The 16,467-nt window shown below is 35.2% G+C and overlaps 1 long non-coding RNA gene across 1 annotated transcript; it reads right to left on the reverse strand.

Annotated features, from left to right (window-relative positions):
• Window positions 1-6,819: 6,819 nt before the first annotated feature.
• LOC127540836 (uncharacterized) lies at window positions 6,820-11,298 on the reverse strand. The gene is made up of 3 exons (XR_007948296.1): window positions 11,185-11,298; window positions 10,278-10,323; window positions 6,820-7,265 (listed from the first exon to the last, which is right to left on the reverse strand). It is a non-coding gene; the product is annotated as an uncharacterized LOC127540836 (long non-coding RNA).
• Window positions 11,299-16,467: the final 5,169 nt, after the last annotated feature.

Consider the following 16,467-nt stretch of genomic DNA (forward strand, 5'->3'; position numbering starts at 1 on the left):
TCAATATCATTCCAGGTATTGAGGACATGCTTAATTAAAAAGTGTTATTGATTAATACAGTCCACCTAATGCTCTATTTTAAAATTACAAAACCAGAAATAGGTGACTTGGTATGAGACTGAAATATTCCTCTTCCTCCTCATTTTTCTCCTTCCTGATTAAATGTAAAGATATTAGCTGTATTTTGAGCCTATTTATCCAGATTCCACTCCTCGTAGATATTAATTTAAAAAGGAGTTAAACCTGTTTTTACAGTTTCTTTGTTGAACAGTTGATAGAATACGAAATCTGAAGTAAGAACTAGATTCTCATCCTGGCTGTGCTACTTACTGAGTAAAGGGCTTTAGGTAAATTGCTTTATTTGTCTGGATTCTAGGTTCAATTTGTGATTTTTTTAAAGAGCCAACTATATGTGATGAACTATTGAGACATAGCAATAAAAAACCCCATCAGTCCAGACCTTCAAAAATTATCCTTGTGAGATAAAGTATGTTCGATAAAATTAGAGAAATTAGAGGAATGAGAAAAAGAGAGAAAGGTAGAGAAATCGAGAATATCTAAGAGAAAGGAGGCTATGGGAAGAGCAAAGTTATATTCTAGAGAAGGAGAAAAAAAAGAGAGCGCTCATCATAGTGAGACCTTTGATTTCCTTAGTCAAGTAGATGGCAAAAATCCATTCTTGTGAGTGCAGTAGATAGAATGATAAGTATGGAGAAGCTAAAAGGGGAACAAACAGGAGGGAAGAGGAGAAACTTTGGAATATCTTCTAGGGGTAGTGTGATGCTATCAAAAAGAATAAAATTTTTTAAAGTTGCCTTACTTTGTTTTATTATATCCATTTATGAACAAACAGTCCACACAAAGTTGTGCAACTTTGCTTAAGTATGAGGAAGGAAGGAAGGAAGGAAGGAAGGAAGGAAGGAAGGAAGGAAGGAAGGAAGGAAGGAAGGAAGGAAGGAAGGAAGGGATGGGGATAGTGAGGGAGGGAGGGAGGAAAAAAAGAGGGAGGAAAGGAGGGAAGAGGGAAGAGGAGAAACTCTGGAATATCTTCTAGGGGTAGTGTGATGCTATCAAAAAGAATAGAATTTTTTAAAGTTGCCTTACTTTGTTTTATTATATCCATTTGTGAACAAACAGTCCACACAAAGTTGTACAACCTTGCTTAAGCATGAGGAAGGAAGGAAGGAAGGAAGGAAGGAAGGAAGGAAGGAAGGAAGGAAGGAAGGAAGGAAGGAAGGAAGGAAGGAAGGGGATAAGGAGGGAGGGTATCAGGGAAGGAGGGAATAGGGAGGGAGGGGAGAGAGAGGGAGGGAGGGAAGAAGAGAAAAAAGAGAGAGGAAGGGAGGGAAGAAGGAAGAGGAAGGGAGGAAGAGAGGGAGGAGGGAAGCTCTTCATTCTTGAAAAGGACCATGATATCAGAGAAGTAATGCCATAACTAGACCTCAGCTCAAATCCTTGGTCTCCCACTATATCCAGGGTCATCTTCTGTTGTCCTAATCTATATTTGGTCACTGGCCCCAGATGGCTTCAGAGGGGAAAGTGAGGCAAGTGGCATTTCACAGCCCCCTTCCACATTTTTGTAAAATACATTTATTTACTTTCTCACTTTGCACTTAAATACTTAAATTGAGTCCCTTGACTGCCTACTTTTTTTCTTAGGGTTCTCCCTTCATGTGACTCTAAGGTACTGGGACTTCTAATACAATCATTCACAAACTCCCATCTAGTATGCTTCCCTAATATCAATAATTAATTCACATCAATAAGCTTTTACAAAACAATACTAGGAAGTGGATTACAGCAATATATTACAAGCCTCATACAAAATGAGCAGGTAAGATTTATACCAGGAAGGCAAAGTTGATCCAATTTGTGGAAAACTTTAACATAATTAACTATATCAACAGAAGCAACAGAAAGCATATGATTTATTTCAATAGATGCTGAAAAAGCTTTTGACAAAATATACCATCCATTATTTAAAATGAAAAACAAACCAAAAAAAGAGAACATAGGAAAAAAGGAGGCTTTCCTTAAAATGATAAGTACTATCTATCTAATACCATAAATTAGCTATAATGGAGTGAGCTAAAAGCCTTCTCAAAAAGCTCAAAGTTAAAAATGTCCATTATCACCAATGTTATTCAATATTATATTATATTCAATATATATTATATATAATACTATATATTATATATTGTTAGTTATACCATTGAGGGAAAAAAGAAATCAAAGGAATTAGAATATGTAATGAGAAAACAAAACTATCACTCTTTGCACATGATATGATAGAAAATCAACTAAACAAGAGAAGTAAAGTCAAGAAGACAAGGCAAAGACAAAAACAACTTTATGAATAAAGGATGTGGGAGATGTGTTTAAATAGCAATAGCTCTGAAAGAAATCTGGAAATTTTCAGACACTAGAGTCTCGGGATGTCAATATTATGCTGTGGCAGCCCTCAAAGGTAATGACCCTTGGTCATATCAAGAGAGACAAAACTTTAGTATCAGGAATAGGAGGTGCTGATCCCCAGCACAAGAATCTGACTGAGCTGCTAAATTGATGAGTATCCAGAGAAGGGTAGGCAATATGGTGGTGAACCTTGAGTCCATGGCATCTGAGGATCAATTAAAAAAAAAAAACCTGAGGAAACTTAACCTGGAGAACAGAAAATGGGGAGGTGGAAGTAGCCATCTTTGAGTATTTGCAGGATTTCTTATGTGGAAGTTGCATAAAAAAGTCTTCAAATGATTTTTTTCTTCTAAGAAATTTTCTAAGTAGATAGGCCTTGAGTCTTCTCCATATTTCCAATATGAATAGATTTTGTATTAATTCCAAAGAGGTGGAGCTTAAAGGAAACATGTGACTGAACAAAAGACTATTTTAGACCTGGAACAGTAAATAGAACTTCTAGAATTTTGGCCCTAAGCCTTTCCTTCTGATGTTTTTTTGCGTTCCATCTACAAAATTTTCAAAAGCTTGAAGTCTCTTCTGCTGAACCAAGAGAGGTCCTTCTATCCCTCACTCGCTAACCTAAAGTTACCTTACTCTTCCTTTCTCTCTTTTCTTTAGCTTCATCTTCTTGGCCTTAGTTCCCTTGCTTCTCTCCTTTTCTCTCTAATACTGACTCAGCCTGTCCTTTCTTTCTCTTCTCTTCTCTTCTGTATTTCATTCTAATTGATTTTTTTTCTCTCCTTTTCTTTCTCTATACCCCCCTCTTCTCTCTGATTTGTCTTGTCTCCTTCTCTCTCTCTCCATATTATATTAGGAATTCAGAAGAAAAACATACTTCACCTTGACTCCAGCCAAGCCCCATAGGATTGAGGACACGTATTGATTGCTATCCATTGTAATTCTTCTAGAAAAATTTGGGGACTTTCTATACTTGAACTTGGCTTTTAAAGATTCTCCTTTTATTAAACAGACATAGCTTTACTTTGTTACTTGGGGATGTTGGCCCATATACTGACATCAGGGGCTGTTCTTAGCAGACCTCAACACTGATGATAAAAATATATATTAATTGCATTATTGCTATCCTTGCATGTTTCTAAGGTAAAGATTTTACTGTTAGTTCAAGTTTTCATAGTTAAACATATACAATATGGCCATGTTCATCACTGTGATTTAAAAAGCTCCTTACAGACTATATTAAATAATTCTTTTTCTAGAACAAAGCTGCATGGTTATTTAGTAGGTATGGTTTTACAGGTGTTGGAAGACAAATGTCAAAGAACACGTGGAGTCCTGGTAGCCCTGACATATGAAGAGTTCAGGCACAATACCAGCACATGGAAATAGAGAGTGGAATTTTGCCTAATTTTCAATATTTCAAGAGATCATCAGAGCCTGACAAGTCCACTGGTAGTATGGACTTATATTGTGTACAGTCATATCCACAACAGAATCCGTGAGACTAATCTCTGGCCAATATATTATGAGAAGAGTTTCCCAGAGGATGATGACTTTTGAGACATAATCCCTGATCAAGTTAGAAATACTGACAGAAAAATTTCGCAGAAATCAAAAGTGCAGGCGGACAAAAATAGAGGGATTGGGAATTCTATGTAATGGTTCATAGTCATCTCCCAGAGTTCTTTTGCTGGGTGTAGCTGATTCAACTCATTACTGCTCTATTGAAACTGATTTGATTCATCTCATTGCTGGAGAGGGCCACATCCATCAGAATGGATCATCATATAGTATTGTTGTTGAGTATATAATGATCTCCTAGTCCTGTTCATTTCACTCAGCATCAGTTCATGTAAGTCTTCCAAGCCTTTCTGAAATCATCCTGCTGGTCATTTTTTACCGAACAATAATATTCCATAATGAAGAATAGTTTCTGGATGTGTGCTATCCCTTACCATTTTGAGATGAGACAAAGGAGCTAGATAAGGAAAAGTTTGGTCACTTTCCCAGGAATTTGAAAATTAAGTATCTACCTGTATAGATATCTGGGTGAATTTCCCTGTTAACCTCCACTCTTTGCTTCTTGGTGTTTGGAGGGAGAATAGGATCTCAGAGAAAAGCACTCCTAGTCAAATAGCACTTACTTTGGTTTTGATGATCTGCTTTTTCTTTCAACTCTGATTTAGTTGTCATCTTCCAGGTATTATTTAACATTCTTCCTCTCTGACTACAGATCTTACCTGCCCAGCCTGAATGTCCCTACCCTTCTGGAGTTCCAATCTTCCCCTGCTCCTTATTCCCATTGTGGTTCTGGAATACACATTTGTCCATTTTAAGTTCCCTTTATGTTCAAACATTTTCTTTTATATTCTTTCTATTTTCTTACATTTTTAGAACTAATAACTTCCAATTCTCTGAATTTAGATTCTAAAATTTACCCCTCATTGTTTCCTGTCCTTCCTTCTCTTAAATTGTCACAATATTCCTTAATCCATTCTTTATCTTCATCTATCACCTCATCTGTCCTTGCTTTCTCAATCTATCATGCCTTCTTTGACTTTACCTTCTTACCATTATAGCTTTGATTCCCAATTTGGCCAGTTCATAATTTCCTTAACTTTCCTCATTCTTATTATATCATATCTTCCCAGGTTTTTTCTGAGCACATCCTGCTCATCATTTCTTATAGAAATTCAGCATTCCATCATAATCACATACAATAATTTGTTCCCTCAATTGATAGATATCCCTTGAATTTCTCATTCTTTGCCACCAGAAAAGAGCTGTTATGAATGTATTTTTAATATATGGGTCCCCTTTGCTTTTGTTTTTATTTCTTTTGGTATTGCTAGGCCAAAGTATCAAAGTATCATCAATGTATCATTTTTCCTACATTCTCTTTAACATTTATCATTTTTCTTTTCTAGACTATTAGCTAATCTATGGTTATACCTCAGAATTATTTTAATTTATATTTTTCCAATCAATAGTGAAATAGAGCACTATTTCATATGGCTATAAATAGCTTTTGTTACTCCATCTGAAAACCATTAATATTTTTTGATTATTTATCATTTGAGTAATATTGCATATTTTTCCAACTCCAGTCAGACATTATTTTTATCTTCTCTACTTCTGTCCCTGTAATGCTTAGAGTTGCACAAATCTGTGGACTGTCTTGTCTACAAATTGATCTGATAAAGAAATATAAAGCAACTATTTTATCCTCTTCTTTTTGATAATATCATACTATCCTTAGAAGATGTTCCAAAATTTCTCTTCTCTCCTGTTTACTTCCCTCTTAGCTTCTCCATTCTCATCATTCTGTCTCCTCAACTCACTTGACTAATGAAATCAAGGCTTACTATAATAAACTCTCTTTTTTTCTCCTTCCTTGGATTCTCTCTCATGGGGTCTTCCATTACTTTTATATTTCCTAGATATTTTCCATTTCTATGTCTTTATCTCTCTTTTTCCTCCTATTTCCTTCTCAAATTTTGGTGAACATGTCTCCCAAAGAAATGGTTCTTGAAGATGGGAGCTGATTTTTCCCCCTATATCTCAGTAGAAATTTAGGGATTTTTAAAAAATAATGATATTAATATAATTGTTTTGAATGTGATATCATAACTAGGTTAATTAAATTGTTTATGACATTATCTTTTATCATTATCCATGAAGATACTTTTGCTAGACATTATATAGTTTTGTAAATGTTCTAGATCTTTATTTTTTACAGATGAAGAACCTGAGATTCAGTGAAGTAAACCCCTTACCCAAGATTTTATATTTAATAAAAAGGGCAACCAGAATTTGAATCTAGTTCTTCTGACTCCAGACCTGGCCTTCTTTCTACCATTACAACAAGGTCATTGATTAAAGCAGAATTAATTCTTTTTATAATCTCCATCATGGACTGAGTCTGGGTGAATATACTCAAGAAATAGCTAAAATTAATAGAATGAGTCAAAAGAAGGAGGAGGAGAAGAAAGAGAATCTCAGTCTTTTACCAATTCAACTATGTAAATTCTGCAATTTATGAAAAGAACATTATGCAGACACAATAAATCAATAACCATTTATTAAACATTTACTCCATATCAGGAATGGTGCTAAGCACTAGAGATACAAGCCTACAGAATGGAACAATTCTACTCACAAAAATCATAAATTTCATACAAGGAAGATGGTGTCTGAGAATATTCTTAACACTAATTCTGCAAATGTGGTCTTACTGAACTATTGAAGGAAGAAATTTGAACCAAGTTGATGGTGGAGAATAAGTCACTAGAGTGAAATTTAAATATTTGACCCAATAAAGAATCTTTTACAAGTGATTAGATATGTTTGTACCTGTTTCAATACAATAAAAAGAATAATTGATGAAGAAAAAAAAGCAAACCCTTCCAAATATGAAGCATTATTTTATTTTTTCCAATGTGTACAAAGGCAAGTGATAATGACAAAGGGGGGGTCTTGATTTGCTGTGAAATAAAAACTAAAATTGTCATTTAAATCTTAAAATCACATGAATATTTTTACCATGGATATTAGAACACATTAGTTGATACAATCAGTAATAAAGGTTTGAAGAATTAAGGCTTTGAAATGGCTCATAACAATATAAAATATGATTGTGGCTATGGAAACAGAACTGTTTTATAAAAAAAAGCAGAGCAAGGTATTATAAAGTACCTAACCGAAAATGAATTGGATAATAAAAGATTCAACATGAAAATATAAACACAATATAATCAATTGAAAAGGGCAGAGAAATATTTATTAAATAGATTTGAGATGAGTGTATTACAGTCCTTGGTAGCTGAATTTGATTGTGAATGTTGTGGAAGCTAAAGTAAAAAAGAAATGTTATTAATTTTGATAATATATTCCATAATTTATTCATAGGCAAAACTGCAAGCTTGAATAGGAAAAGACAAATTTCCTCCTAGCACTTAATTAAAAGACTTCATTATATTTCACTTTATATAAGAGTGATTGTATGGCACATAATGGAACTGTTTTTCTTCTACTAAGACTGTTGAAAACACAGAGGAATAGTTTAAATGTAGAAATAATGACTTGTAATGAAAAAAGCTACCCCCCCCATCCCTTATAGAGAGAAGGCTTTTTTTTAAATCCCAGCCTTTTCACTTATGCTTTTAATAAGTCATTTTCTTTTTAAAATAATGGGATCGGACAAGATGGTCTCTTAAGTGTCATTCCCTAGAACCCTGTATTCCTAAAATACAAAAATCTGAAGATTTCCAGCATAGTCAATGCATTGTTGTAGTCAATGTAGACATGTTTTTATATGATATAGGATCCAGGGACATTTCCCTTTCTAATGCTCTACTTTATCAAAATATAAAAATGTGGACGATGCAGTTAAGTTGTAGCCTGACTTGTCCCCCAGCATTATGTACCTTGATGAACTTTTAAGAAGGCACAGGTCCCTTTTCTGACAAAAAACCCAAGTGCTACCGTTCTGTTATTGATACAAAGGAAAGTCCTAATACTTGAGCTACCAAGCCATCAGATTGCAGAGCTGCTAATCTGTCCTCAACATTTCAGGCCTGACTTATCTTAGTATCCATAGAATGGGACAATGTGCTCTCACATGCAGGTAACAAGGCAAGCCAAAATTAGCCTCAAAAAGAGATTTGAACCTCTTCAGGTACTTAATTAAAACCCTAGAGTTACAAATATTTTGGTAACTATATTACTATTTAACTGGTTCTTTTGTAATTCTGTGTTTATTTTTCATTTGTGTATTTAAGCATGTGATTCTGAGAAAGATTTCTTAGATTTCACCAGATAGGGATGTTTATACAAAAAAGATTAAGAACAACTGCCTTATAAGCAAACTAAACTGGCCCTCAGTCTACATGTGTTCTGTTCTCTGATCTTTTAAGAAGCTCATCACAATAGGTTTATAATAAAATGTCATCCTGATACATTTGAGGCACTAAGACAAAATAAAGATACTGTTTCTCTGGATACAGTTATAGTTGACTTGTTCTAATTATAATTTGTTGCATTAACAATAATCACTACTGCCTCCTCATTTATTCTGTTTGTAATTGAAAATACACAATAACATTCAACAACAATTATATTTATCTAGAGAAAGTGAGTTTTAAAACAATACAGAAAATAGCAACTTATCCAGTTTAAAATCAACTTAAGATACAGACATTCCCTCAGTCACCTGTTCTAAGCCAGGAAAAGATCACTATCAATCAATGATCTTATATTCTAGTCATTGTTGTCCTTTGCATCCCACTGGTAGATAAAATAATTAGTAGTACTTGTGGACCATGGTCTAACTCAAACTCATTCTTCCCATTCTTCCCATCTCTACCTCTGTCATTTACTTCTTCTGTGTCTCTCACAGAGTTGGGAGCTTGGCTGTCCAACTCAGTCTAAAATAATTCAGTTTTTTCCTAGGCAGAGGTGACTATAAAAGTCATGACTCAACTCAATTTCACTTCAAAATATTTTACCATGCATCTGGGGAGCCCAAGTTGTGAATACCATAAAGTCTAAAGCTGCCTGATAATTGGAGTTTTCAACTGTTAAGCAAAGTAATTTTGGAACATTTATCTATTGTAGAGCTGGTTATTGGATCATGATCAAAAAGATGGAAGGTACCTCTAATCATTGGTCTTTTCAACATTTACTATACTCCCTCTAGCACTTGGCACATTTCCTAGTACATATTGGTCCTTTATAAATGTATATTAGCTGAAGAGATCCACTTCGACTGTGAATTTGCCATCTCTAAATGTTCTTTCTCTATATTTTCCATGGGAATTTAGTTTTCTTAGAGCATACTTGACAACCAGCAAAGTCCAGGGTCCATGAACAACTGGGGCATAATTTATTTTCCTATTAAATAGAGTTTCCATCCCCTTGATATCTCCAGTGGGTGAGTAGCAGGAAGAGTTAAATGCCTCTGGTTTTAACTTTTGTAAAATGTGTTAAATTTCCTCATTAACGCCTTCCCCAATAATGTCAAAGATTGCCTACAATTTAACTAAACACAGTTAGCATGTCTGCATTGCCTCCCAGGGACCTTATAATTGGTCTTATATTTGAAGGCTGACCAAAATCATCTTTACATTGATTTATATTCTGAAAGTCTACACTAAGATACAAAATACAGATGGGAAATTCTGGGAATCTTAATCCTTGACTCTTCATTCTTTCCCTCTTTTTTATTTGATAATTTGACAAGCACTTCCCTCCAAGGCCCCAAGGGATCACAATGTAGACTTTTGTCATTTTATACTACTATTTTATACACTAGTCAGTTTCCTAGTCTTTCAGTTCCCTCATGTTGTTTGCCATTTGATTAATCAGGAGTTTCAACACTTGTTATTGTTGACAAAAATGTGACAGGACTCTGTGTCCCATCTAGAGTTTTTGGCAGTGAACATGGATATGGCAATGATGTTTGTTCTGACCTATTTCCCACTATGCATATCTCAACTTCTCTCACTGCATACTATACTCATTTTGAATTTCTGAATCTCTTATATCCAATGACATTTTGAGTCACAGTTCAATAGGAAGCTAAGATTTTCTCTCACATGTCAACAGATAATGTGTTGATTAAAAATTGTTATCAATTAAATAAAACTTTAATTTTTTTTTACTTTAATTAACTCACATTATCTTACTAATAACTCAGTACATCAGATTACTATTATTACAATTACTTCACAAAAGAAAAAATAGATTCAACGAGGTTGTGAGTTTCCTAGGTACTACAGTTAACCAATTTCTGAGGCAGGATTTGAACAAAGGTCTTTCTTACTCGAATGGTAAAGTACAGTACTCTAAGCATTATTACTCACAGTGTGCAAAACTTGTGGCATTATTCCCAGAATTATTGCAGTGCTTCTGTAAGGGAAAAAGATATATATTTATCCTGAATCCACGTATATGATATTCTCATCAGTATCAACAACTTCATTTAGCCAGCTGCCATTAAAATCTTCTGAATGGGGAACAGCTTTTTGTAATAGTTCCATAGACTTTCATTTCTCTGTTCCTGACAAAACATATATTATTCTGAGTTATTTGCTGTCAAAATCTTGATCCTCATCAGGGATCAGGGCTGGAGAATCCACCTCTGAAGATCTCTCCTCCCACAGTACTTGGCCAATGATTAATCTTATCTATTTTGTGATGGATATGACTATACACATTACAAGTACATAACTACAAGGGACCTTGAATCAGACCTTGGTGATCCCCTTCCAGTAATAAGAAGTGAGGAAATCCACCCTCTATTTCCATCAGCTTGGATTCCCCGTCTACCAGGAAAGCACCATTCCATGCAACTTTTGATCTGTATTACATTTAACACATTTAAAAACATATTCCATAAATAACCATACAGTTTTGTACTAGGAAAAGAAGTACAAAATATATAATCTATGTGGAGCTTCTCCTTTTTTAGATCAATAATGAACACAGCTGTATTCTATGTGGTAAACTACAAACACTTGAAACAACATAGAAATCTTCATGTCCATAACAGGCAAGCACATCAGTGTTGAAATGAATATATTGTTTTCTCATCAGAAGTAAGAAGTTCTGAGAACTGCCTCTGCTGCCAATATATGGGCCAGCATCCCCAAATGCAAAAAATGAAGCTGTGTCTCTGTAATAAAAATAGAATCCTTAAAAATAAAATCCAAGTATAGAAAGTCCACAAATATTTCTACAAAGAGAATTACAGTGGGTAGCAAGCAGTACCTGTCCTTGATTCTGTGCAGCTGGTCTGGAGTCAAGGTGAGGCATAATTATCTTCTGAATTCTTAACAAAAGGAGGAGAGAGGAAGAGGGAGAGGAGAGATGTCAGAGAGGGGAGTAGAGAGAGAGAGACAGAAAAGGTAAGAGAAAAAAAGCAAAGAAAATGATATAGAAGAAGGGAAAGAAAAGAGGAGAGAGGAAGAGAGGAAGGACTAGATAAGTCAGGACGAAAGATGAAAGGAATGAAGAGAAAAAGAGAAGAAATGAGAAATACACAGGTTAGTAAAGAGAGAAGGTCTGGAGGGAGACTGCCCTTGGCTCAGCAGAAGAGGGGAAACTAAGGAGCAGAGTCTACTGACTTGTGAACCTTTTGCAGATGGAGGGCAAGATCTCACCAGAAGGAAAGGCTAGAGACAACAATTTAGCTTTACCTGCTGCTGCAGTTCTAAAATAGTCCTATGCTCAGTCACGAGTATTCTCTAAGCACCACCTTTTTGGGGATAAAACAAAGTCTACTCATGTTGGGAATGTAGAGGTGACAATGAGAGATAAAGGGACACAAAGAAGAAGAAGTGAGGGAGGAAGATGAGATGGAGTGTTTTCAGCCAGAGCAAAGGCACAGAGATGGCAGATGGATTGTCATATGTATAGAACCCCAGAGCTAGTTTTCCTATCAGTAGGATTCAGCAATGAGAGTAAGAAGTAAGAAGGCTGGAAGAGTCAGGATGAGATCAAGTTATGAAGGACTTGGTTGCCCAATTGATATTCTTATAGTATAATTCTAGTTATGTCACTCCTTTCCACAAAAAAAAAAAAAAAAAACCTACAGTGACTTTCTTATTGTCTTTAGGATCAAATTCTGTTCCGTATTTAAAGTTCTTTGCAACCTGGTTCTCATCAAGGAAGAGCACCAGTTTGGGGGTCACATGACCTAGTTCTTAAGAGAACCCTTCTATTTACCATCTCTGTGATCTTGAAAATGTCATTTAGTTTTTCTGGGCCTCTGTTTCCTCATTACTTTAAAACAAAAACAATTCAGTGTTGGACTACATGTCGCCACAGATACCTTCCAAATCTGGATCTATGAGTCTATGATGGTATTTACCTTTAGACACAGTATATACATTCAAGTCCCTCTTATACATTCTATGGTCCCCTTAAAATGAATTGTTTTCTGTTCCTCACAATACTGCTCCATTCTCTGATGCTTCTCCTTGGCCATTGTCCATCCCTAGCATGGACTCCCTCCTCATTTCTTTCTCTTAGAAATCCTGATTTCCTATAAGGGTCAGCTAAAGCTCCAGTTCAGCTCAACCTCCTAAGTGAGCTTTTCCTCATCTGCTATAAAAAGTACCATCTCCCTCTAAAACCTCTTAAGTATGTTCATAATATACATTTAGCATTTACTTATAAGGGTACACCTTGTTTCAACTGAGAGATGCAAAATCTTTGAGGAGATGAATATTTTTATTTTTTGTTTTTATGTTCACTGTTAGAAAACATTGCCTATCATATAGGAGATACATAATCAATATTGGCTTATCTATAGAATTGTCTACTGGTTGGTGGAATTGACAGGATGTGTCAATGATTGGTTGTGGAGAGCTCCAGTACAATAGGGTAGAGTGGTAAAGTCTGATTATGGGAGAACTTTTTCTGTTACCGAGTTTCCCTATATGTTATATGTTACTAGCAAAATATGAGGGAGGTATGTTCACTGGTCTGATCTGGAAGCTGCCTGAGGTCTTAGATACAAAAGGCACCAGAGGATTGGACAATGACTTTAGGTCACAAAGCCAATGATAGACGAACCCTTGGAAACATTTTCTGAGCCCTTCCCTATATCTCCTTCCCTATACTTCCAGTTGTGCTTGGGTCAGAGGTAGAGAGTTTCTATCATGAACCATTGGTAAATTGATTCACTGCTTTGAGAAAGATAAAATTTCCTCATCTATAAAGTGGAGATACAAATACTTGAACTTTCTGCTTACCGAATTTATTGTGAGGAGTACCTGAGATAGTGAATGTAAAAACACTTTGCTAAGCTATAAAACTCTATATGATGAATGATATTATTTTTATTGGGTTTGTATAACCATTTTATATGTTTCTAGATTTATAAGGGATCTTACAGGTCACTGAACATATCATATTTATTAGAAAAATGAAGCTGAGAGTTCTAAAATTTGTCCTGAAACATACACTGATGTAATGGGAACTTTGAATATCCTTATTTTCTTTCTTTTAAAAAAAATATTAAAGTATAAATTAGATACACAATAAATATACATGATCAAACCGTTATTTTGCTGTACAAAAAGAATCAGATTCTGAAATATTGTACAATTAGCTTGTGGAGGAAATGCAAAATGCAGGCAGGCAAAAATATAGGGATTGAGAATTAAATATAATGGTTCTTAGTCATCTCCCAGAGTTCTTTCACTGGGTATAGCTGGTTCAGTCCATTATTGCTCCATTGGAACTGGTTTCATTCATCTCATTGCTGAGGATGGCCAAGTCCATCAGAATTGGTCATCATATATATTGTTGTTGAAGTATATAATGATCTTCTGGCCCTGCTCATTTCACTCAGCATCAGTTCCTCAGTCTCTCCAGGCCTTTCTGAAATCATCCTGTTGGTCATTTCTTACTGAACAATAATATTCCATAATATTCATATACCACAATTTATTCAGCCCTTCTCCAATTGATGGGCATCTACTCAGTTTCCAATTTCTGGCCACTACAAAGAGGGCTGCCACAAACATTTGTGCACATACACATCCCTTTCCCTTCTTTATGATCTCTTTGGGATATAAGCCCAGTAGTAATATCGCTGGATCAAAGGGTATGCACAGTTTGAATATCCTTATTTTCAATCTAATTTTCTCATTAGTTCACAATGCTTTCATAGGTTTCCTAGCCCTTATCCTACTGCTATAGGTGAAAGCTCTATCTTCTCTTGTGTCTGAGAAAATATTCCTTCACTGCAAACCCTTCTGACTTCTCCAGGTGAATGGATCTAGGACAATCCTGATTCTTTCCCACTCCTTCATTACTGGACTTATGAATATTGAACTTCTCTCAAGGACTAAATTTTGAGGTGTTCTTTCCACCTCAAAATCCAACTAATATTTTTATATTTGGGCAGAGAGAAAGAGGAGAAGGTGAATCTCAGTTCCATACCATGTCATCCATTTCTGATTTTGCAAATTATGAGTAAAGGATTATATAGACTTCATAAGTCAATAATACTTTGATCAAATATTTACTGCATACCAGAAATAGTGTTGAGTTCTGGCAAAACAAGCTCCAGAATGAAACAATAGTACTCAGAAGAATCTTATATTCTTCTATAAATAAATAAAAAAAATTTACACAAGACATCTAAAGACCATCGTGTAGGCATTTTGGTGCCCATCAGTCAGAAGCCATGTGAGACCACCCACATCATTCTTTGAGGAATTCAAAAGATAACCATACTTCACACTTCTAGGGGATTTAGGACAGTTATTAATTGCCATCTGTTATAATCCTCTTGGATTATTTGGTGGAAATATTTCTGGACTTTCTATATTTAGAGTTTTTTTTAAGATTCTGATAATATAGACATAGCCTCATTTTTATATTGGCTTATGCTGGCCCTAATATTTGCAGCAGTGGCTGTTCTCAGTAGCCTTTACTGATTATGACAAAAAAGCTACATTAATTTCATTATTAGGAAGCTTGCCTGTTGTTGAAAGAAAGATTTCTCTGTTGGCTCAACTGCTTGTAGTTCAATATACACAACATGACTATGTTCCAAACTCAACTAAAAAGAGATTTATAAATTACATTAAATATTTTCCATAGAATAAAAAGGTATGTTATTTAGTGTATATGGTTTTGCAGGTGTTGTTAGATAAAGACCAAGAAGTCCAAGATTTTATGCTTCATGGTATATGGTGTATCCAAGCAGAATCACAGGTGATGGAAATAGAGAAATCTTTTTAGGTTTTGGCCCTGTTCCCAGTATTGTTTGGGGGCTCATTAGACCTTCAGAAATCCCTTTGTAGCCACAGACTAGTAATGTATACAGTCATACATTCATAGATTCAGTGGGACTAACTACTGATCAAAATGTTGTACAAGGAGAATTTCTCAGGAGGTGACTTTTCAGCCATGATCAATGATAAGATAGAGATTTTGCCAGCAAGTTACTCAGAGAAATATTTGACCTGTCAGGAATTAGGAAATGTAAATCTATGTTACTATCCCCAAATCAGTCTCCTATTCAGAATACTTTAATGGCAGCTGGTTAAACAGTTTGGGAACTCTGCTAATAGTATATAATAAAGGTGGAGGCAATATGTAACGTAACTCATAGACACATTGCAATATACCAAGGTAGTATCTCACAAGTTTTGATAGAGTATAGAATAATGGCTAGAACACTGTACTTCATCATTCTACTCAGAAAGATCTGGATTCAAATCATCCCTCAGAAATTGGTTTTATTCTAAAAAAAACTCATAAACTTTCATAAATGTTATTTTCCCTCTGTAAAACAGGAATAATAATAGGAACCTATTATACTGTTATTGTTGGTGGGAGAATTTAAAGAAACAAATTTGCCCCTAAGTACTATTTTGGCTGCATCCATAAATTTTAGTTTGCTGTGCCCTGTTGTCAATCTATTTGATGAAATCATTGATTTTTTCTATGACTTATTCTTTGCACTACTTTTTCTTTAGTATAAATTTTTTGTATCCAATTAATTTTTAATTTATTCTTTTACTGCTCTTTATTGAATGTAAAATTTTTTGCATTATGATCCAAAAAGGATACATTGAAGGTTTCTGCCTTTACATATTAGGTATTGAAACTTTTATGCCCTAAAATGTGGAACAGGGACCCTGAAAACCTTGCCCCAGTACACTGGAAAAAAGGAGGAAAAAAAAACACTAGATAGACATTGGCAGATGGAGCCAGACAGAGGGTGGGATCTGATGAAGAGATTTGTCTCAACCATCTCCTCCATGCAGGATGCATTCTCATCTCCTTCAGGTGGGGAGGGAATCTGATCAGGATAGCAGTACTTGGTTCTTCTGTTGTCACCTCTTGCCAAGACCAAGCTTTATCATGTACTAGATTCCATTTGAGAACATCTGGGTTTCTTCAAGGGAGAAACCTGAAGACAGCAGAGCTGTCTCAAAAAGCAGCAGCACCAGATCGTTCTGATTCTTGGTTTTTGTGAGCCTCAGATTTCTGCTTGAGATTATCCAGGATAGAGTAATCTGGGTTTAT

This window comes from Antechinus flavipes, chromosome 6, assembly GCF_016432865.1.
Source record: "Antechinus flavipes isolate AdamAnt ecotype Samford, QLD, Australia chromosome 6, AdamAnt_v2, whole genome shotgun sequence".
Classification (NCBI taxonomy): Eukaryota; Metazoa; Chordata; class Mammalia; order Dasyuromorphia; family Dasyuridae; genus Antechinus; species Antechinus flavipes.